Source organism: Felis catus, chromosome C1 (genome assembly GCF_018350175.1).
Source record: "Felis catus isolate Fca126 chromosome C1, F.catus_Fca126_mat1.0, whole genome shotgun sequence".
NCBI lineage: Eukaryota > Metazoa > Chordata > Mammalia > Carnivora > Felidae > Felis > Felis catus.
In genome coordinates this window covers 93527986-93552344 of record NC_058375.1, presented here as the reverse complement: position 1 = coordinate 93552344, position 24359 = coordinate 93527986, and the positions used below count along the sequence as shown (strand labels likewise).

At 51.8% G+C, this 24359-nt stretch overlaps 1 pseudogene; it reads left to right on the top strand.

Moving 5' to 3' along the window:
- The first annotated feature begins 1967 nt into the window (after window positions 1-1967).
- LOC102899693 lies at window positions 1968-16292 on the top strand (annotated as a pseudogene).
- Window positions 16293-24359: the final 8067 nt, after the last annotated feature.

Sequence of the window (24359 nt, the reverse complement as noted above, 5' to 3'; positions counted from 1 at the left end):
AAAGAAAGAAAGAAAAAGAAAAGGAAGGGGGAGAGAAAGAAAGAAAGAAAGAAAGAAAGAAAGAAAGAAAGAAAGAAAAGGAAGGAAGGAAGGAAGGAAGGAAGGAAGGAAGGAAGGAAGGGAGAGAGAAAGAAAGAAACAAAGAAAGGAAGAGAAAGAAAGAAAGAAAGAAAGAAGAGAAAGAAAGAAACAAAGAAAGAAAGAAAGAGGAAGAAAGAGAAAGAAAGAAAGAAAGAAAGAAAGAAAGAAAGAAAGAAGAGAGAAAGAAAGAAAGAAAGAAAGAGGAAGAAAGAGAAAGAAAGAAAGAAAGAAAGAAAGAGGAAGAAAGAAAGAAAGAAAGAAAGAAAGAAAGAAAGAAAGAAAGAAAAGGAAGGAAGGAAGGAAGGAAGGGAGAGAGAAAGAAAGAAACAAAGAAAGGAAGAGAAAGAAAGAAAGAAAGAAAGAAGAGAAAGAAAGAAACAAAGAAAGAAAGAAAGAGGAAGAAAGAGAAAGAAAGAAAGAAAGAGGAAGAAAGAGAAAGAAAGAAAGAAAGAAAGAAAGAAAGAAAGAAAGAAAGAAAGAGGAAGAAAGAAAGAAAGAAAGAAAGAAAGAAAGAAAGAAAGAAAGAAAAAGAAAGAAAGAAAGAAAGAAAGAAAGAAAGAAAGAAAGAAAGAAAGAAAGAAAGAAAGAAAAAGAAAAAGAGGGAAGAAGGAAGGGAGGAAGTGATGCTTCTCTTGAGAAGAGTTTAGGGAACAAGAGGAAGGCCCTGTAGCGTCCACTGCACCCCAAACTCCATACCAGAGAGCATTCTGTACTCTCACCACTTGCTTTTCAGTCTTTGAGCCCAGAAGTTTGAGCTCATCCGTGTGTGTTCCTTCCACAAGTATTTGCTGACCACCTACTCTCAAGAAAGAACCATTGTATCTGGTGTAGTGATAATGGAAGTTCGTAATAATAACCCTGAGGCAGCAAGAAGAAGGCTGGTGGGGACTTCGCCATGCTGCGGGAAGTCATTTTAGCAAGGTTCCTTCAGACGTGGCATTTAAAACTTTGTTCTTGGGGTGCCTGGGTGGCTCAGTCAGTTGAGCATCTGACTCTTCATTTCAACTGAGGTCATGATCCCAGGGTCGTGGGATCGAGCCCTGTGTTGGGCTCCACGCCGAGCAAGGAGCCTGCTTGGGATTCTCTCCCTCCCTCTCTCTCTCTCTCTCCTTCTGCCCCTCCCCCTCGAAATAAATATGTAAACATTTGAATTTTTGTTCTTTAGATCTGAACAACGAATTCCCTGACTCTGTTGGAAAATGGCTCACTGTTAAGTCACGCCCACCCATGCCTTCTCTGACTGTGTTGCTGCCTCGTTCGAGAGAGGTCAGAGGTCAGGAGCACCCTGAGGGACAGGCACCATCATCATCAGCCATCCTGGCCCATACCAGAAACTGGAGTTCAAAGGCTCACAAGCAGCTGGCCCTAGTAGCTTCAATGACAGCATGCATACATCTGTCCCTGCCGTCCACATAGCTCTGGAGTCATCTTTTGTGTGACCTTCCCCATTGGAAGGCACAGCCCTTGCATCTTGGTGTGGTGGGTGGTCCACGTACGGCTGAATGAACGCATGAATTGGTGATGGTGGAGAGCAGGGTGCGGCTCGGGGCCTGTGGGCTGGGCCGTGCTGAGGGCCACAGCAGGTGAGAAGGTCCAAGCACAGACCGCGGGGGAACGTGGCCCCTTCCATCTGCTTTCTTGCATAGCGGGCTGGCTGAGAAACGGCCATCAGCACCCAGACCTGTGTCTGCGGCCCTCCCTGCTGGGCGGGGGGCGGGGGGGGGGGGGAAGCTCCAGCGGGCAGCTGCTCCTCCCCCAGAGCTTCAACTACAGGCCCTGTTGGTCACCCACCCGCATTCCCTGAGCCCTTTCCTGCTGACTCACCACGGTCCCTGCCGCAGCCCAGCTGGGGCCAGAGGGGAGGGGAGGGGAGGAGGCCGCATCAGGACCCAGGAATGCTCTGCTGGGCGGCCAAGGGGGACAACGATCTTCCGAGTTGCTGATGCTCTGGAGGTATGACCAGGAAGTGAACTGTCCGAGGGCCTGAGTGGATCCCTCTGTTCCTGACTTAGTCACCTCCGGGCCCTCATTGACCCCCGTTTCTGAGGACAAGCCCCGCCGACCCCCAGCCCCTTTCCCCTGCTGCTTGTATTAAAGCACCATTCACAGCTTGCCCCGCGATCGTATGTTCCGTGTGATGGCCTGTGACCGTGTGTTCTCATGTGCCAATGAGTGGGGCTGAATGCACAGAGGTTGTGCAGACTGGTGTGAGTGTGTGTGCGACCGTGCGGGATTCAGAATCCCCGTACGTGACCGTGTCCAGCTGTGCGTGCTTAGTGCGGATGAATGGACGAGTGCATATGTATGTGGTTAAGGCTCACTGTGTGTAATGTATGTGTGTGAACCCGTGTGGCTGTGTGTTAAGGCCTCCCGATGCATGAATGTGGTTACGTGTGATTCTACATGGCTGCGTACTGCTGAGTGTCACAGTGTGTGAGGGATGGGGTGTGTCTGTGGATATTGTGTGTGACTGCATGGGCTTCGTATGATTCTTCGGGACCACATGTGTGTTCCACGGCACAGGCCCAAGGAGGTTAGGGGTCCGTAGCCCCAGATCCATGGTCGGGAAGAGATAGGTGTGTGTGGACCTGTTGTGTGCTCTCTCCATTTCTAGCTTCTACCCCTGAAGAGCCTGCATTGGCTCCCAGTTACGAAAGGAAGTGGAATTAGTCTGCAGAATGCTCTTCCCCTGGGTCACTGACCGGTTTTAGAGTGTTTTCTTGGAAGTCAGGCTGGGCTTCAGGGTAATGCCAGCCCATCGGAGCCCTCACAGCAGCTGGCTTCCAGCACTGACAGAGTCTCAGCCCAGTCCTGGCTGGGGTCCAGGCTGCCTCCCACCCCTGCGGGGACACAGCCAGCTTCTCTCAGCTCTGGCCATCTGCTCTCAGCCTCCCGTCCCTAATCCGGGTGCGAAAGGAACACAGGCACCCGGCTCCCCTTCTCTTCCCACCCTGAAGACAAGCGCATGCCTTTTAAGGAGTTTGCCGCCGACCCCTTCAGGGAAAGCACAGTGAGTAACAGAGGCATCGTGAAAACGAGGGATTTACAAATGTTTCAGACTTGAAGCAGCTGTTACAGCCCCGGCCGCTGGTGGGTGAACTTCCTGTCTGACCCGACTTGAAGAGGCCCACCTGCCCCAGGACAGATGACCCCGCCAGGTAGGACCCTTCTCACCACTACCCCTCCCACAGCTGAGGCAGATCCTCTGCCTCTCTGAAGTGACTCTAGCTCCCTGGCTCTGTCCAGAAATGACAGAAATTATCCCTCTGGTTTATCCTCTGCAGATTAGACTTGGGCAACAAACGCCCAGATGTGCAAGCCTCAGGCGGCCTCTGTGTCTGCTGGGAAAGAATCTCTGGGCTCAGTGTCTGGATCATCCACCATCAGCCTGGTGTGGGCCAGGCTGAGAATGTGGTACAGACTCAGCAGAAGGAGCACCCTGAGGGCAGAGGGAAAGAAGAAATGGGGAGCAGGGAAGCCAGACCAACCTGCATGGAGACCTGGGCTAGGGCCAGGGAAAGTGTGCCCCTGTCCCCAGCACCAGTGGGCCCACAGGCCTGGGTGCGAGGGGTGTTGTAGAGAGAAAGCTTTGGACTTATGGTCCAGATACCTAGGCTCTGTCCTAACTCTGCCACCCAGTAACTGTGTGATCAGGGGAACCCACTTGCCCTCTCTGGGCTTTAGTGTTTCCACCTTGAAGACTGAGACAACAGAGGTAATGAAATATGTGAAGTGTGGAGCCCGAGTCATGAGTAGGCACTCAACAAACGTGACTCCTCATCTTGTAACCTAAAGCCAGTTGTTGACCACTTCCTGGGGGCTAAGACCCTTCCCAGCCCAGATGATCTATTTCTGAAAGAATCCATCTTTTCTTCCCTCATCAGAACAGGCGTGGCCCACCGCACCCAGATCCCACAGAGACCCTGCTCAAAGGTAGGGGCTTGAACAGTAAGAAGGGAAGAAAGCTGGGGGTGGAGGGAGGTGGGCAGACATGGTAACAGGAGGGGCTTCCCGCAGCAGAGCCTGACATGGATGCCTGCCAAGACTCATCCTGCACCTCCCTGACTTCATCCATCCAACCTGCCCCTGCTCCCTCCCTCCCTGCCAACCATCACGTGTTCCCTGCGGCTATAACCGTGGACTCAGACCATTCTGGTTGGTGCTGGGGCTCAACCCTCCTGGATCATCCAAGCTAAACTCAACATCCTAGGCCCCCCATAGGCTAGAAAAATGAGTAAGATACAGCCTCACCTGTCAACTTGTAACTTCAATAGCAAGAACACCTATTTGATCACACTAGCTAATACTACATGGCAAATTCAGCTGCCTTCAAGATCTAGACAGATGAGGTAGATGGCTGACACAGCCTATCGGTGAAAGTCAAAGATAATGAGGCATGGTGGGGCCTGGGGACCCAGAACAGACCAACATATCCTATTTCACGGTGGGCCAAAGGAAAACACAGCTGCCGCTAGCCACCTTCTGCGACATTTTCCGAGTCTCACTAAGCACCAGGCACCGTGTGAAGTGCTTTCATATATTCCTTTCCTTAGGTACCTCAAGAATTCTGAGATAGGGATTAGTATTGCAGGAGACGGATTCTGAAGTGACCGGCATGATCCCTGTAGCCTCAATGTCTTTGTGTAATCCCCTCCTTTTGAGTGTGGGTAGGACCTGTGACGTGTTTCCAACCAATAGAATAACCAAGATGCCAATATGTAACCGATATTGGCGGAGATGGTGCCGTGTGTCACTCCCACGATTACCTCATGCTATAAAAGGCTCAGTCCTGTTTGCAGGTTGGCATAAAGACATCCTCTCTTGCCGACATTGAAGAAGCAAGCTGCCAAGTTCTGAGAGAGCCTTCGGACAGGGTCTCCTGGCTGGGAACTGTGGGTGGCCTCTAGAACTAGGGCAGCCTCCATCCAATGTCCAACCAGAAGATTTCGGTCCTATGCGGGGCTCCCGGGTGGCTCAGTGGGTTGAGCACCTGACTCTCGGTTTCGGCTCAGGTCACGGTCTCACGGTTCGTGAGTTGGAGCCTGTGTCAGGCTCTGTGCTGACCGTGTGGAGCCTGCTTGGGATTCCCTCTCGCTCAACCTCTCTCTCTTGCCCCTCCCCTGCTCATGCTCACACGCTCTCTCTCTCAAAATAAATAAATAAACTTAAAAAAGAAAAAAGACTTCAGTCCTACAGCCACAAGGAGATGAATTCTGTCAGCAACCTGTGTGAGCCTGTAAGTAGATCCCTCCCCACGGGGGCATCCAGAGGAGAACCCAGCCCTGGCCCACATCTTGACACCTTGTCCTTGCAGAGGACCCAGTTACGCTGTGCCCAGGCTCCTGGCCCAAGGCACTGTGGATAAAAAATACAGGTGTTTTTTTTTTTAATTTTTTAATGTTTATTATTATTATTTTTTTTTTTTGAGAGAGAGAGAGACAGAGACAGAGACAGAGACAGAGACAGACCGTGAGCAGGGGAGGGGCAGAGAGAGAGGGAGACACAGAACCTGAAGCAGGCTCCAGGTTCTGAGCTGTCAGCACAGAGCCCGACGCGGGGCTCAAACTCAGGAGCCGTGAGATCATGACCTGAGCCAAAGTCGGACGCTTAACCGACGGAGCCAGCCAGGAGCCCCTGTGTTGTTTTAAATTGCTAAGTTTATGATAACTTATTATGAAACAATAGAAAACAAATAGAAGTATTATCCCATCTTACGGATGAGGGACTTAACGCTCAGGGATGGCTCAAGCCATACAATGAGTATGAGCCAAGCAGGGACTAGAGCCCAGGGTCCAGACTCTGCAGGCTGACATTGTCTCCAGGACCCAGCCTGCGACACTGGTCATTGTTCTCTCAGTGGCCGCCTAGATATGAGAGGGGTAATCCGCACAGCATTGATTTAATTACCATTGTTTTCATCTTAGCTCAACAATTTCTTGTGCTCCCACTGTGTGCCCGGCACTATGCCAGGCACTGGGGACACAGCAGTGAGCAGTACAGGCAGAGGACCTGCTTTTAGGGATAGAAGGTAGAGTGAGGGACCTGAACGATGACAAGGGATATCAGTGTGATGAGGGTTTCAAAACAAGGAGGGATGGGATGAACCGGGCAGCCAGCCTCGGCGAGGGCCGGAGACAGTCTCCTTGAGGAAGTGACAACCAGGTCCCTTGGGGCGGGGGGGGGGGGGGGGGGGGAGGCCTGGTGGGGAGTCAGCCCCTCTCTGCATTGCAAGTGAGTGAGTGGGCGGGTAAGTGGGTAAGCTTTCCTGGTCACGGGTCCCCAGGGAAGAAGGCTCTCCCAGCAATGTGAAATCATCCTGTTTCTGTGCAGTGGCTTCCAAAACATCTTGTCCCAAGGACGCAGGGCCTCTATGACTGGCCCGTGACGCCCATGATTCTGGAGCACACTTCCCGGATGCATCACAGGTGGATGGGATAGGGGTAGGGGTTGCTTAGCCGTGACTGTCATCCCCTAAACATCCCCGACCTCTGGCTGCAGAAGAGCCACAGGTGGGAGTGGAGGCAAAGCAGGCAGATGAGGAGGGGTGAGGGTACAAGGAGAGCCAAAGAAAAGCACAGGAACTGGAAAAGGGACCCCCCCCCACCTGTGATCCCAGCTGCTGTCTGTGATGACTCAGCAGACCCAGCGGTCTTTGCCAATGAGCTGGCAGGATGGTATGGGTCAGGCAGGGTCCCAGTGGGAGGCAGATGGCACACTCAGATGGGGCCATTTGAGGAACATTCAATCAAGGGATTATGTTCAAAGGTAAAGGCAGGGTGTAGGAAACGATTCTAAGAACCTGGCCCAATAGCAGTCCATCCACCACTAGGTCTGATGGGGTGAGAGGTCAAGGGGGCGACTAGACCCTGTCTGGGAGGAGAGGGCCCTGATGCGAGCCGTGGTCTCAGTTGAGCGATGCAGCCAGATCATGGCCACTCCACAGGAGGTGTGGGACAGAATAAGGGCCATGCACTCTCTGCCTCCCATATGCTGTCGGTGCTCCCCACTGGTCAAGGTGCAGAGTAAGGGCTCCTCCCCCCACCCCCACCCTGCCCTGCCCCGCCCCACCCCGCCCCATGCAATCCTCACAGACCCCCCCTCAGCACACAGAGCAGGGAAGAGAAGTTGTGGAGAAGACCTGGCAGTGAGAAGAGACCAGATCCCGACCCCACCCCTTCCCAGCTGGGAACGCTGGACGAGCTATCCGACCTTTGTGGGCCTCAGTCTCCTCCTCTGTAAAACAGGGATGCTGAGCATGCTTGTACTCAGTTGTTCTGAATTTGAAACGCGATGCTGTGTTTAAGGATTCCAGCGTGGAGTCCTTGCATGCGTTGGCTGGCTGCCAGCCCTTGGTTCCCAAGAGCTCAACAACAAGAACACAAAATCGGGGCCACTGAGAAGCCGGACGCCAGCCCAGAAACCCTGGACATCACACAATGCACTGGTGAGCTGTTTGCTCAGCAGGTCTTACAGTCCCTGCCAGGACTGGAACCCAGAAACTCTCTGTCTGCCTGCAGGGGCCTGAAGGGTGCGCACACACACACACATACACACACACACACACCGGCAGCAACTGCGGGAGGGTGTGTGCCCTGCGTCTTAGCCCCTCTGGAAAGAAGCAGCCCTGGGCCTGTCGGAAGCCTGGGTGGAGATATCTGAGGTGGGTGGAGCGGTGGAAGCAGGACAGGGGCCCGGCTGAAGGACACTTGGCAGCCCGAGTCCACCTCCCTGTGTGGGGATGCTCCCATGTACCTGCACATATGTCACTTAGGCGGGACCCCAGCAGTGACACGGCGGCCCTGCCTGAGACAGCCTTCTGAGCCTCAAGGACAGACTCTAGGCCCCACCTCTGCCTGCGGGTGACATAACATCAGTACCCAGAACAAAGGCCCTTGGTGAGACCCACAGGCCACTGGCCTTCATTGCTTTATCACCCACATCTCAAGTTCACAGGAAGAGGGCTTTCAAAGCAACAGAGTCAGGCTGGCAACATGCACGGCACTGTGGTTAGTTTTTTTCAAAAGAAAGGAAACTGAAACGGATCAAAGAACTGCAGGTGCAGCAGATTAAGGCCCTGCCCCGCAGGAGGGACCGGAGGGAAGGGAGTGAGGGCCGGGGGACCGGAGACCCTGCTCTCCCGGCTTCCAGTGCAGGAGTTGGGGTGCTGCTCAGTCTCCCCCAGAAGCAGTACTTGGGAGAAAGGAGACACGGCTGCCCCTACTGCTCTTTCGGCTGACAGATGATGACGTGGTACGTGTGACAGGAGCAAAGAGGAGCAGCCCCGGGAGGCCCTGGCGGTGCTGGAGGCGAACCCCAGGCTGCCACTGCCCCCCTGCACTGCCCGGGTTTCCCCCTGCTCACCTGCTCGCACCCAGACCAGCGTCAGTCTCCTAACTGCGCACCCAGCCCGGGCTCCGGCATGGAACCCCAGCCTCAGTGCCACGTCGGCACATTCCCTTTCCCAAAGCAACGCCATCCCTAGCGTTTCTTCCAATCCAGGGGCACCCAAGAGTCCAAACGGGAAACATTAAGTCTCCGTATCTCCTTCCTATGAGACTGTGGTTGAATTTACCAAGTTGCTTCATTTTTCTGGCTTCTTTTCCATTTATTTTATGTTGTTGTAGAGAACGAATCCTTTTTTAAAAAAGCTTCTTTTAAGTTGTAAAATGTCCCCCAAATTTAGAAAAGCATAGGGAATTATATAATGAACACCCAGGTACCCCCCCCCCCGCCAGCTTTATCAATTCTTAACATATCGTCACTTATGGTTTCCATGTGGTGGTGGTGATGGCGGTAAAAGGGAATGAACAACATTTACCATTTCTTAGGCACTTCGATTTCTTAAAAAAAATTTTAAGTGAATTTATTTTAGAGAGAGAGAGCAAGCAGGGGAGGGGCAGAGAGAGGGGGAGAGAGAGAATCCCAAGCATGCTCTGCACTGTCCGCACGGAGCCTGACGCAAGGCCCAAACTCACCAGCCACGAGATCGTGACCTGAGCCAAAATCAAGAGTCGGACACTCAACCGACAGAGCCACCCAAGTGCCGTCAATTTCTTTTAGAAACATGACATTGTACATACAGTTAAAAGACCCTATGTCCTCTCTTCCATTCCCTTGTCTTCTTCCTTAGGAATAACCACTACTCTGAATTTGATTCTCCTATAAAACAGATGCAGGTGTTCACATGTTTTTTACAATTAAAACAATCCATACAGTGGAGAAGGACATAAAGGAAAAATTATACATCCTCCTGCTCCCCACAGCCTCAAGTGCACTCCCCCTGAAGTAACCATTGTTAAAAACTTTCTATGAATATTTCCGGGCATTTTGTAAAATACCTACGAATTATTTTGCTTGCTTGCTTTCTTAACAGACGTGAATTTACACTACGCACCATGCCCTCCAAATTGCCTTTTGTTTCTGGTTGTTGCAGTTCCTTGGACCTTTTTCCATGTGAGTACTGATAAATCTACCATATTCTTCTTAACAGCTGCGTGGGATTCTACTTTATTAAATAGTTTCCCACAGAGGGGCATTTAGGTGGTTTCCAGCTACTTAGCTATTCTAAACAAGCCTGCACTGAACATCCTTGGCATATAGTTTTGCTCAATTGTGGGAATGCTGTATATCTGTAGAATAAATACCTAGAAATGCAGTTTCTGGATAAAAGGGTATTGAACGTTTGACATCTTGAAAGATATCGCTGAATCCCCCTTTGTAGAAACGATCCATTTAAACACCAACTAGTAACGCACAAGAGTTCCTGCCTCCCCTCATCCTCAAGAATGTGTCTTTTCATACCGTTGTCAGCCTTTTATTTATCTTCTTCTATGAACTGTCTGCTCTAATCCTTTCCCCTAGCATTTTATGGGTTTATTTTTTACATCTGAATCTTTGATCCATCTGGAATTAATTTTAGATGCACAATGAGACAGACATTCTTTTCAATTAACAATTATTGTTTTTCCTACCCTGTAAATAGATGGAATTAAGTACCAAGATAAAGGGAGGACAGATTTCTCTTCACTCCTAACAGGCCACTGCTCCCTGATTTTTGCTTCCCCGCTTAGAACTAGCCCACCTCGAGGCTCTAGGTTAAGAAATGGAACACCGCCTCTGACCACCCTATCTTTAGAGTATACTGCTGGACACAGTTACTCTGCAAACATACAGTTAGTCATTCAACAAAGAGGCAGTCGACGGAACTTTAGGGTTTTTCCCCCAAGGAGAAGCATATTGCACGTGTGGGAAGAGGGGGTACACCTAGATATTTGGTGACCAGAGGAATAGCTGTGGCAGAATGCAAACAGTTGGCCCAAATCCATTCTCCCTCTTTCCTTATAATGAAGTTGACATCAGGCATGTGGCTAGGGACGTGTGTTTTCCGGCCCTGTGAATTTAGCTGGGACCATACACCTACGTTCTCAGTAGGTGAATGTGAGTGAAACTGGCATGTGTCCCTCTGGCTATAATGGCTTTAAAATATGACACAAAGTCTTCAACCCTCTTCCTGGCAAGAGGTAGGGGATCTATGACCCCTCCACTTGCACCTGGGCAGTCTCCAACTGTAACGTGACTTCTAAGGTTAGGGCATAGAGGTTTCTATCTTGTTCTCTCAGAACTCTTGCTCTTAGAGCTCTGAGCCTCCATCAAGAAAGCTAACTCCCCTGAGGCCACCAAACTGGAGAGGCCACATGTGGGTCCCCTGGTTCAGGCCTGGCTGAGCCTAGTCTTCCAGTCAGGCACCGGGTGAGTAAAGATGCCTCCAGAACATTCAACACCAACCATTTGAGTCACCCTTGGTCATTTGAGTCTTAGCTGAGGCCCCAGAAGGTACAGAGCAGAAACAGAAGTCACCCTCCCTGTGTTCTGTCCAAATTCCCCAGCATTCCTCACAGACCCACAGAGTCTATGAGGATAATGAAATGGTTGATGTCTTTTAGCACATTATCTCAGGGCTGTTTGTTATTCAGTAATAGATCCCTGGAACCAAACCAAGACCTAGAAAACTCTTCCTCTCCTCCCTGCTGGCTCCAGCCCAGAGATGGTGATGACCTAGCTTAAACTATGCAGATGACAACTCCTAGGGATAACAGAGCCACAGCATGGAGGGAACCCAGGTCCCGAAAGGACCAGATGGGGCACTGCTGCCAGCCGATAAGAAACACATCAAGGGTTATGTGAGAAAGGAATGAGTGTCTTTATTCTTTCAGCCAAACAAACAAAACAAAGATAGAGCAGTGAGCCAGGCAGACATGGTCCCTGCCCTCTGGGAACTTAGGTCTTTGACTGGGGAGGAGGCTAGAGGGAGGGGTCACAACGCCAGATCAAACACCAAGGGTTATACAGTTGGTTATTTATATCAGTGGTTATCAGTTCTAGGCAGAGATATACAGGGAGCTATAAAAATAATTCACAGGGGCTCTGACTCAGTGTGGGTAGACATGGAAGGTAGCCCTGAGGAAGTGATGCTTGACCAGAAGGGTGAGTGAAAAATTAAGTAGGATGGTAGAGAGGGAGGAGGGGAAGACTGTTCTGGCACCTGAAGTGGGTAGAGCATATGCAAAGGCTCTGAGTCAGGGAGATGGTGAGTTTGAGAAACTGAAAAAAAAAAAAAAGCCAATGTGAGCCTTGTGGGTCAGGCTAAGGATTTCAGATACCATCTCTACAAAATGGGAATTCATGGGAGTAATTCCAGCAGGAAAATCAGTCTCTGGAAGCTGTGTGGGCAACAGACAGGGGGCAGAGAGGAGGCCAGGAAGCTGATGGAGACCCCATCTGCGGTGGGGACTGTGGAGATAAACAGAGTGATCAGTTTCAGAGACACTTGGGAGGCAGTTGATAGGATTTGGGGGGTAAAGGAAGTCACTGAGAGAGAGGAGTCAGGGATGAAACACCAGTGACATGATGTCTGGTCTATGAGTAAATTGTAGTGTTGGGGCCAGAGGAAACCTAGGCATGACCAAGTTCAAAGGCAGCTCAGAGCAAGAGAAAGGGGACTGGATTGTAAGTAGGGGCTTTGAGCAAGTCACTTTTCAGTTTTATATCTTTGCCTGACCTATGGCACAAGATTGCTTCACGCATAAGGACAATGGCTGTACTCATTCATTCATTCATTCATTCATTTATTCATTCAAAACACATAGTGAGTGGTGCCTAGGATGTGCAATGGTACACCACGGTGTATTAGTGACAAGGCTAAGGAGAACGAATAGAGCAGAGAAGGGGACAGAAAGGGGAAGAATCTGAGGAGGGAATCTGTGGAATCAGAGCGGGACTCTCCTTTAGGCAAAATATTAAAATATCTCGTGTCCCAACGATATGTGGCCCTATGAATCAATTTCTAGGGCCTCGGACAGGGCGGTGCAAGTGACGGGGCCCAGAGCAGAGCTTCAGGACTTTCTTAGTAAATCCACCTCTGCTCATGAGTAATAGGGCTGGGGAGGGGGAGGAGCATGACTGTGGGTGTCACAAACAGAAATTGCTTCTGTGACTTACAGCAAATCACTCAATTACACTGATCCTCAATTTCCTGATCTGTAAATGGGGAAAACAATATCATGTCCTTATAAGGTTTTCAGGAGTAAATAAGGGCGTATCAGTAAAGATCCTGGTTCATAGTAATAAGTGGTAGCTATTTTATTTCATTTCATTTCATTTCATTTCATTTCATTTCATTTCATTTCATTTTGAGAGACAGAGAGCACGAGCCAGGGAGAGGGGCAGAGAGAGAAGGAGAAAGTCCCAACCAGGTTGCATGCTCAGCATGGAGCTCACAGCCATCAGATCATGACCTGAGCCAAAATCTAGAGTTGGACCCTCAACCGACTGAGCTACCCAGGTGCCCCAATGGTAGCTATTATTTTAATTTTTATTCCTGCTCCTCACAGACGGGGAATCATGATCTCACCTTGGGGAGGGACCAGAAAGAACCAGAATAAAAGAGGATCGTGAGCCCCAATGACAGGAGGCCCCGTGCTGCCTGTGAGTATTGGGTTCAGTGACTCCGGGATGCACATATTGTATGTGGCCTTTGACCCCTGGAACTGGTCTGTGGCAGTGGCCCTCATGTGCTACACTATATAGTACCTTTGGAGATTACACATAAAGTAAGGACCCAGCTGTCCCTATGGACCTGGATATGTGAATGGGATGAGCAGAGAGAGTGAAGGCAAGGTACGCAGCTGCCATTGTCTTCTTTGCATGGCTACCACAACCTCCCCAGAGCCTTCTCTCTCTTGCACTCGATGACAACTCTTATGGAAAAACTGATCGCCCTGGTTGCGGAAGAAGAGGCAATAGCAATAGGACCAAACAATGAAATCATTGCAGTAGGTGTTGAACTAGTTGGTATGGTACGTGCCAGCAGCATTCTGGGAAAGTCTCTAAATGATGAACTTGCCGTCGTGGATGTTTTAGAAGATAAACCCAAAAAAGAGGAGGTGCGTCTGCAGCATGGAAGCTTACTTCTTCAGACACCAAAACTTGTGGCAGATAGAGATTACTCTGACTGCCAATTCTAAGATTGTGATGGAAAATGCAGGAGTCTGCCAGCCAGAGGAAGAGAGTCATCTCAATCTGGTGCAGGGGAACATTAATGTCTTCAGATTCATTCTTCTTCAGATCATCAAGGACAGCCAATTGCGTCATAATTATAGTTCCCGATCCGGTGGATTCTCACGTATGTTACCTGGAGACTAACTGGATTACCTGAGCATGATGTGATTGGAAGTGGTTGCGAGATTTTGAGACCTTCCAGGTGAAAAACTTGGCATTCGTCCCAGCAGCTGCCGAGTTTGAAGAGAACACGGTGTCTTTAGTGAGGCTGTATGGAGTAGAGTGAATGTGGCAGGCATTTCTCTTTAGGAACTGAATCCAAAAATGGGAATGATAGTGAAAATTGGGAGGAAGCACATAAGACGGTGACCAGAAGTGCCTATGGAACCATCAAGCCAAAGGATATACCAGATAGGCTATTGGATAAGTGTGGCTCACCTCATTGAATGCATGTTGAAAATCTATCCAGGGGTCATCCTGTGTCAATGATGGGGAAGGGAATGTACAGCATTGAGAATGAAGTCTTCCTGAGCCTTCCATGTATCCTGAGTGCCCAGGGGTTAACCAGTGTTATCAACCAGAAGCTGAAGGCTGACCAAGTTGCTCAGCTCCAGAAAAGTGCAGATACCCTGTGGGACATCAAGAAGGACCTAAAAGATCTGTGACTTCTGGATTCTAGGCTGTAGAAATGTAAAAACTCCAACATGATTGACCATGAATCTCTAGTTTCTATCCATGTACATGGATCACAGTTTGCTTTTTATCTTTGTAGATACATGAATTTGTGCTCAAAGAATCAAAGCCTGCACTTGGTTTAATGCTTGCGATATGAGCCCTTGAACAGACAGAATTAACTATTGGGAGCAAAAAAAGAAGAAAAAGAAAAGATAGAAAACAAAGAAAGAGGGAAGGCTGGGGGCTCAAGCAGGGCTGGATTCCAATCCAGTGTGAGGACAGTCTAACATTGCCACGAAAGGAGTTTGTGCGGGCGTGGACAGAGCGCAAGGCCACTGCTCCTGCCCTCCTCCTCTTCGAGTCAGATACATGTTCCAGGACCTGTTCCTCATGTTCCACGAGGACACAAGACTGTGCCAGCCTTGGGCACCCGGTGACTGAAAGCTCCCCCCACCACCTCCGCCCGGGCCTGGGTGTGTGGCTGCCACAGCAAATGCTCTCAAGCGTCTAACAAAGCAAGCTCAGCCCATGGTGGGTGCTGGTGACGTCTGATGGCCTAAAACAATTAAACCCATAATCAGAGGGGTGCTCCAACTCGGCTGCTGTGGGTTTGTTTGCCTACCAGTCGCAATCATCTTGCTGGGAGTGTGCATCAGCCGTTAGCCCTCAAAGTTCTGTTGCTAAGAGATTATGAACCAGATGATGTTTCCAAAAAATAACCACTACAGGATGTTCCAGGATAGAGGCATAATAACAGCCCAAACAGAACGGATATGCTGTTATTGATAAATCCTCATAAAGAGCCAAGGAATGGGCAGCTGGGGGTAGCCTGGCCATGCACATCCTATGTAAATTACTGGTTTGCCAAGATTTTAAATGTAACAAAATAGAGTCATCAGTGATACCCGTAAGGGACATGATCTGAAGTCTTCATGATTCCGAAAGTTCTTTCATCAACCAAGACGTGTCTGTTGGAGGCCTGTTGTTTGCCTATTCCGAGCATGTTTACAACCATCTCAGCCACATTTAGTAGCAGGCAGTGACTAAGCTTAACAGGGCTGTAACCACCCCTTGTTTGACACAGTGCCTGTGGGTGACAATTGATGAAGTGATTTAACATAGCTGCTTGCAGCCACCTCCACTATTGCTCTGTTGCTGGGGTAACAGGAACCAGTCAACTAACAGCAGCCCAGGTTAGAGCAGGACATTTTCCATCAACAGGAAGTCAGCAAACAGGGCGCTTGCAAGAAACTGATAGTCATCTGGTGCCTAGAACAGTTCTGTCCATGCAGTTTTCCCGGGAGGATGCAGCCATTCTGCTCTGGGTCCTCACTGAAGGCTCCTGGCTCCGCTCCCCTATCAAGGCGGGTGATACTGTGCAAAGTGGCTGTCACCTGTTAGGAGAGGAAGTCCTCACCTCTGTCGGCCTCCCTCCTGACCTGGGAGCAGAGCAGCACGATGCCCGCCTGACAACCCCCTCCTGCCACCCCACACCCCCTTCCCTCTCAACCCCCACCCCCACTGGCCCACTCTGCTTTCTATCTGGCCAGGCCCCTGGCCACAGTGGCCTAATGGTCTACACTTTATTCTACCGGGGCTGGTGGTAAAGACCAAGTTGTTGTGTTCTTCTTTCATTTAACAGGCAAAGGAGCCGAGGCCCAGAAAGACAAGGTGAGGTGTCAGGGTCACGTACGCAGCTAGTAAGTCAGGAGGTAGCTGCGTGTCTTCTAGCCCTGAATCCCAGGATCTTTGCTGCTCTGTGGGCCCCAAGCACCCTCCGATGGAAACCGCACAGGAAACCGCCAAGTGTTGCAACGGCTCCCAGAAAGGGGTCAGAGTTTCCATGTGCCAACCCCGCTGACCCTATTTCACTGTGGGGCCCTCAAGGGAAGGGGTGCAGGACCACAGGACTCTGCCTTCCTCCTCCCTCCAAGGGTCAGAAGAAGGTGTCATGAATAAAGCAAACCATTAAGATCCCAGACTTGGAAGTTTATTCTGCCAGTCACTATGTGGGGGACCTCGGGCAAGTTACTTAATCTTCTGCAGTGTTGTTTCCTTTCTAAAAAGTAGGACAAGTACCTCCCTACTTTATGGGGTTGTTATGAGGAGCGCATGAGATTAGACAGGTACAAGTGGTCAGCAGGGCGTGTGGGAAATCCTTGACAAACGCTAACAGCAGGGGTGGCCGTGGCCCTGACATTATCGTCCTCTTCACCACCACCAGCACCCACTCCTGCTAGGCCCCTGGGGCGCAAGCAGGCAGGAGGCTGGTGCCAAAGGGATGCATTTCCCCGGGGCTCCCGGTGATGGATCCTTAATTTTTCAGAAGCTGGGCTCATGGAATGGAGAAGCAGCCTTGTGGCTTTCTGTGCCTGTCTCAACACATGTGCTTCCAATTGGCTGTCTTGTGCCGGAGTTCCCCGGTGCCCAGCCCAGCAACCCCAGCCGCCCAGTGCCCCCCACCCTGAAGCATGCGGGGGCTTCTGCCCTTGGCCAGGCCTGGGAGGCCTCAACAGCAAGCTGCTTCTTCCCCCCGGAGTAGGAAAGAGTGTGGGGTGCCTCCCTGGTCTGTCTGAAAGTTGCTCCTCTGAGAGTCTTAAAACCTCGGTGCAGAGAAGGACATCTAGGGAGGGCCGGGAGCGGGACAGACGAAGGCTGTGGTGGAGGATCGTCAATTCACCAGCCCTGCTACTTGCCCCCACCCCCCACCCCCCAGGGCAGAGGCTCTGTTATCCTGTGGGGTCAGGACGCTGTTTCTGCTGAGTCATCCTTTCTTGCCCAGAGGGATCCTGGCCCAAAGCCACATTCCTGGTGGGGTCTGAATGCCACAGAGGACGGAAACTTCCTTTCTCACCAGACCCCAGCTCTCCAGCCCAGCACACCGTCCGGTCTCTCAGCAGCCTCTGCCGGCAGCAAACACTCTCCTCTAAGCCTGTGTGGGTCCTCCCCTCAGAGCCCCGGCCCTCCCTAGACCTTGCCTCTGGGAGAGCTTAGAACATTCCACAAGGAGGCAAGGATGCTCATGTGCCAAAGGTGGAGAGGCTGAGTCTAAGGGGAGGGGGCCAGAGGGGTACTGAGGAACTATTTGTAACTCCCCATCTGCCTCCTTGGTGGCCCCTCCTGCCAGTGGGGATTCAGCAGTCCCATTGAGAAGGAGCCTGCTGCTTGAGGACAGCCCTGGGCAGAGGCCAGATCTCAAGCTAGAAAGGAGACAAGGCAGTCTAAGAGGCTTCATCCCTGGGCCCATACTGCCCCCACGTAGCAACTCCAGCATCCCCTTGTGCAAAATTTCAGTGTCCCCAAACGTGCAAGTTGGCCACACCTTCTGCAGAGCTCATGTTTCAGAAGCCTATGGGCCAGGCACTATACTGGGCACTGGCCCCACAGCAGTGGACAAAGGCAGGTGTGGCCTGTCCCAGTATCTCTCTCGTCCTTTCCAAGCCCACCATCCCTGCTTTCAATCACGCTTGGCTTCTAATCTTGGCTCCTCCCCACTTCTAGCTGTGTGACCTTAAGCAAATTACGTCTCTGGACCTTGTCTTCTCTATAAAGTGAGGGCAGGCTAATACCGACTTCACAGGGCTCATAAGAGAGGTAAATGAGTTAATAAGCGTTAATATATATAATATATGCGCATATATGTTAACATATATAAGATGTTTAGAACACTTCCTGGTACAAAGACTTCAGTACGCGTGTGGGTGCGTGGGTGCATGTTGTGCACACGTCTTTGCTCTCACTCCCCTCTATCTGGAATGCTTTTCCCCTTTTCTGCAGGAATCTGTGGGTTCAACCATGGCAGGGTTTTCAGAAGGGAGGACTTCATGGGGTGCTGGCCCAAGGTCAGGCCACAGCCCTGCTAGGGCCACCGACACCTGCAAAGCACTTTACACTCCCCTGTGAGGCAGATGAGGGCAGGGGGCTCAGGGAGGTAAGACACCCGCCCGAGGCTGCTGCCCTCATCAGTGTTGGATCTAAGAGTGGAGCTTGGGTCTTCTGACTGCAAGTAGCACTGTCCCTGCCCCGCCTCACAGTGCTGGTCCCCAGGAAACTTCAGACAGAACCTCAAAGCTCCCCCAAGACTCAGCACCCAGAGGATGGGCCCTTCCTGGATGTGCAGAGGTCCTGGAGTCAATAGGAGATATCTCTCAGAGCCAGACAGGACCAACGGAAGCCTCAGGACAGGGCCGCTGGGCGGCAGGAAGAGCTCAGCCCAGGAAACTCTGGGCAATGCCTGCAGACCACAGAGCCCCCGGGCTTCCTGCCTTGTCCACACAGGCCGCCCTGTCAACGTCAACGGGTTTGTGAAACGCTGCCGGGCAGGCAGTGGGAACTCAAGGGGCCCCAGGCTTCACTGACTGTGGTCACCCTGTTCCGTCGCAGCCCAGGAGAAGGTGGCTTTCTAAAGACTGCCGTCCACACTGCAATGGGATCCAGCTGCTGTGGGGGACAGGCACCTGATGGTGGCCCCACCGGCTCAGGTCCCAGGCCTCCAGACCCCAGGGTTCCTCCCTATAGGCCTGTATTTCCTGGGCCTCCCCAAATGCAGGGAACCCCTAGATGCAGGTGTAGGGGGGGATCTGTGGTTGAAGAACTTTGGAGTGGGAAATATGTGTGTTATAAGCCCAGTTCATAGTTTCGCTGGCTGTGTGACTTTGGGCAATTTGGTTAACCTCTCCGTGCCTCAGTTTCCTCATGTGTAAAATGTTCCTAAAAAGCACCTACCTTTTTGTGAGGATTGACTAGAACACTGCCCACGGAAGGTTTGATACAATACCTGACACACAGTACGCTCTCAATAAGTACAAGCTCTTGTTTCAGTCAACACTATGAGGGGCAGCAGAAATCAGGGTGCAAATACTATCCCACTTCCTTCATTTTGTAGTTTTAATTAAAACCATCCAGACCCAAACTACTCGACTTGAAGGAAGTATATATCTTCCTCTGGACGCTTCCTCTCCCTTTAAATTGCTCAAGAGCCCCAAGTCTTACGCGCTCCAAAAGAAGGAGGTGGAAGGTCCAACTTCCACCCGTGGGCCAGGAGAACTGGAACTCTCACCAGTCCCACTGCCATGGTGCCTGTTGACAGCTGTTCCCATGCGGTCAGAAGGAGGAAGCCGGTCCTGCCCCACCCAGCACCCCGCAAGGCCACATGGATCTTCCAGGCAGATGACTCCAAGCATGGCCAAGAGTGCCCTCACTCCTACTCCCGGGGTTGCTACCCACATTCGTGGCTTGTTCGTGCCCATATGTGGCCATTCCCAGTGCTGACTCTTCGGGGCTCCTGGGCCCACCCCTCACAGACTGGATAGGTGTTTAATCCCTTTTCCTTCCCCAGGATCCACCCTGGGGTGGGGGTTCTCTTTTTCAGACACCTAAATACAAACAGTCTCATTATTCCTCTGTGTCTGAAAGACCTCAGAAAGCAGCACACCTTGGCCACTCCAGCCCCCTACCCGATGGCTAGCCTCAGTGCTGATTCCCCTGCCCATGGACCACCAAGGTAATTCTCCAGAATTAGAGAGCCATCTCCAGTGGGGCACCCTGCCATACTGTTTCTTCTCGGTAACTAGGCAGCAGAGAGAAGACACAATTGAAGCTAGGGCAGTGGTAGAGCCCTTTTCTCTTTATGCTCCAGGAGCATGGGATGTGAGCTCCTGGAAACAGGGGATGAGAGACGGTTGCATTTCTATATCCCCCAGCATCTGGCTCCAGAGTCTGAGCTCTCACCAACATGTCCACATGCATGGCTCAGTCAATGTTTGTTGACTGACCAACGGACTGAGAGCAAAACACCTATCTGAAGCGGGGAGGGTCAAGCAGAGATGGAGGGTTGGCCAGAACAGGGGAAACCAGGCCCATGGGAAGCAGAGAAGTATATGGGTCTGCAGGAGAAGTGGGGCAGCCTCACGGGAACAGAGGAAAGAGGATGTTTTTCTAGGGGCAATGAGGGTGGCGCTCTGGTTGCTGAAGGACCTGGGAGGTATCTCCGGGAGAACTCTGGAGACTGCCGGACTCTTTCAGGTGCCTAGCAGGGGTTGGGGAGCAGGAATGGCAGGAGCTGGTGGGGACAGCAGCCACAGAGGGGGAGGTCTGTGGGAGGGGGCTCTCAGAGGGATCCAGGGAATTGTAACTCCCCTCTGCGAAGAGAGCCCTGGTTCAAACTGTAAATCAAAAGCAAGCCCACTGCCTTTGACAGAGTCCAGAGCTCAGGCTGCCCCAGAGAAGAGCTCCCACTGCCCAGGAGCTGCTCCAACTCTCTCTGTGCCCATCTCAGTGCCCTGTGCTAAGATGCAAACTTCCAGGGGCCTCTGGGGCTTGCACAGCCGCTGACCCGGCCTTCCACAGACGCAAGTGTCCAAGGGGGACAGAAACAACAGCCAGCACCCAGTGCAAAGGACATATGGGATCACAACCTTTGAAGCCCGATAACCTGGTTTGAGACCCCAGCTCACACCTACCAGCTGTGTGCCAAGGTACCCTCTCTGAGCCTCAGTCATGCACCTTGCAACAGTATGGACCTCATGGAACTATTCAATGGCAGGATATAAAGCACTCAGCCCGGAGCCTGGCACATGGTGCCAAAGGGCGGCCTCAGTTGGCATCACGCTGGTCCAGGTGTCTGAGTAGTCAGGTAGGGTGACGCAGACCTCTTCCAGCCTCGTGCCCATCCACGAACTTACTTGGCATCTCAGGCACAATTGGAGGAGGCTAGGCCTTGGCCAGGGAGCACAGGAGGTTTCTCACCGTGGCAGGGAAATTGCTGGCTTGGGGGTGCGGACAGCCACAGTGACCGTCTCTCTGCAGGACGGATGCGGCTTTGCTGACAGAGAGTCTGCGGCCTGGACATACCAGCGGTGCAGGTCTGAGGTCAGCAGTGGGGAGCCGGGCCCACCACGGCCTCACCATCCCCGGCAGGGCCCCACCAGGGCAAGGCATCTGCTTCCAATCAGCTGCCCCTCAGCCCAGGGAGGGGGCGGGGGGCTGAGGCCTCCTCCCCAGGCTCGGCTCTCACCAGGCAGAACGGACATCAAGAGCAAAGAAATCAGGGAGACACTCCGGGGTCCTGGGTCCAGGGGCCCAGGCCAAACAGAAAAGGACTGGAAATAGAGGTTTATTGTTAGCTCATTTAAAGGAAATCCTCCTAGCTCCCTGTTGCAAAACCACACCCAGTCGAGCCCAGTCAGTACCCCCAAGCCCCTCCTGGCTCATGCATCTGGCTTGTTCCCCACTCCAGACTTTGCACTAACCCCCTGTGCCTGGGGGCCCCTCTCCTGCTCTGTGCCCGGCTGACCCCTCATCCTTCAGCTTAAATCCCATTTCCTTAGGAAAACCTCCTTGGCCCCATGTTTGGTCCCAATTAAACAACCTTGTTTGGCATGATTCGGTTTGTACTTACGTAGTTATCTGTGTAAGTCAGAATTGCATCTGTCTCCCTTGAGACCATATCCCTAAAATCCAGCATGGAGCCTGGCACAGAGCACGTGCTCAATAAATACTTGTTGAATCAATGACTGAATCACACCTCATAATTTTTTCTACAGTTTCTGAGTGTAATCCTCACTATTTTTTCCCCTGCAGGATTATCAGTGCTTATGCCCATTTTACAGAGCCCAAAGTCAAGGTCGGAGGTGAGTTATGGATCCTGGCTCCCAACCTGGTGCTCATCCTTTATCCAGGAGGAAAAAGCACGTACATAGGGAGAGTGGGCTTTGCAGTCGACCTCCCTGGGGTCAAAATGAAGTGCTTCTGCTCACAGCTCTGCTACCTCCGACAGGCGACTCACCTCTCTGAGCCTCATTCCCCTCATCTGTACAATGCTACAACAGGGCTGACTTGAATGGGCCACGGTGAGGCTTCCGTGAGCTCACAACGGTCAAGTGTCTAGCATGAGAATTGGGTCTCTGTGCTTGTACAGCCCTCCTTGGCTCACGGGGATGATCTCTCAGGCATTAAGCGGTTTCCTGTTGGCAGGGGACAGGCCTTCTTTCCCTGTACCTGGGAGCACCCTACGGACAAGGCCGGGTCTGGTGCCTCCCGGCATCCCCCTTTGCTCCTAGGCCAGCACGGACCTGAGGTGTTTGCTCAGCCAGATGCAGGAATACGAGAGCATTTGCCTGGGTCCAGGGAAAAAGCTCTGCTCACTCCCTGCTGATAAGCAGATGAGGGAGCAGGGCCCTCTCCCGCTCAGATCCAAGGGCTGGAGGGTGAGTGGAAGCCCCAGCTATGCAGCAAAGGGGAGCTTTCAGAGAACCTGAGTTCCAAAGGAGGGAGCAACAAACTCCAGAGGAGAAGAGGGAGGATATGACCAGAGGGAGGGAAAACTCCAGACAAGAGACTGTGACAGAGGCCCTGCAGAGGGCAGGTTTGGCCTGAGACCTCCACGTGTGTAGGCCTCCTCAGGGCCTATACAGACACAAGGGGTGCCTGGGAGGGAACAGGAGAATTAGCCTAGACCTTGGCCTGCGGGTAGGCAAAATGAGGCTAAAGGAGGCAGAGGTCTAGAACACAGACACAAGCATGCAACCCTGAACCCTGGAGCTCAGGGTGTCTGTAATACTCTTAACTTGGACTTCTGGGTATTCCTTTAGCAGCAGCCGCTAGACCAGTGCCCGGCACAGAGCATGTGCCCAATAAACACTTGTTAAATGAATGAATGAAGAGAAATAAGGTATTTCTATTAGCTTCTTTAAGTGCTCTCCCTGACTCCCCTGACTCTGCCCTTCCTGCAGCCATCTCCAAAATGCCACCGGGACCCCATCACCCCCACCCTCTCTTCCCCCTGCAGGTAGAGGAAGCACACTAGTGGCCTCTGAGCCAAATCTGGATCACTGACTTCCCCCGTTTGGCCCACACCATGTGTTTTTGTTTTGTTATGTGTTAAATTTGAATTAGTTGCTCAATCTAAAAATAAAAGTGCCCACAGAAAAATCTGCATTTCCAGCTTCTCTGAAGAGTCAGTCAGGCGACATGACAACTGGGTCTGCCTGCCCACCGGACAGTGGCCGGAGCCGCTGGGAGAAGGCCTGACCTCCCGGAAGCCTCTTCCTGATCCTTCATCTTCTATCCCTTCCCACCCCGACCCCTGCAGACAGCAGAGACAGAGGCACAAGTCCAAACTCCTACACCAGGACCCCGAGGCCTGTGATGTGACCCTCACTCGGGATGAGCATCTCCATCTATCTGTCCTCACTGTCCTTATCCCCGAGGTTCTGGCCACACCATGCTATCTCTAGTTTTAGAGCCCACGCTCTTTCACGACTCTGAGCGGCTGCACAAGTGGGACCTCAGCCGCGGTGCCTGTCCCCACTGTGGGGACTGTGCTGACGCCTCTGCGACATTCGGTCTAGGCTCAAGGCCATCTTGGTGGCAGTGGAGCCTCCAGTTACCCGTCCCGGGTGAACGGCCCCTCCGTGCCACCACAGCCCAGGTACCCACAGCTACTCCCGCCCCTGTCCACGCGCTCTGCATTGCTCCCCGGGCTGTGGGCTCAGGACCATGGAATCACACCTTGTTCTCCCTTTATCTCTGGGATTCCCAGGGCCAGTCTCTGAACATAGAATACAACCCCTTAGCATAGCTCAGTACATGCCTTGAGGGCATGAATCAAGTAGAAGCCTTTGACATCAAGTGCGGCAGCAGCAGAAAGAAAAAGTCCCCATCAACAAAACGAAATTGAGAAGCCTTTGGACGGTGCCTTATCAAGAGCTGCGTTTTGTCCCATCTACCCCCAGTACACACACTGCGCTGACAGTTCCAGGAAGACACTGCCTCAATCAGGCCAACTCTCGAAAAATAAGAAAAATGGGACATGGGCACCTGGGTGGCTCAGTTGGCTGAGCGTCGGACTTTGGCTTAGATCATGATCCTGCAGTTTGTGAGTTCGAGGCCCGCATCGGTCTCACTACAGTCAGCTCAGAGCCCCCACTTCGTTCAGATCCTCTGTCCCCCTCTCTCTGCCCCTCCCCCACTTGTGCCCTCACAAAAATAAACATTCAAAAAATAAATAAATAAAATGGGACAAGTGTTGTCTTTGGAGTCTGCTA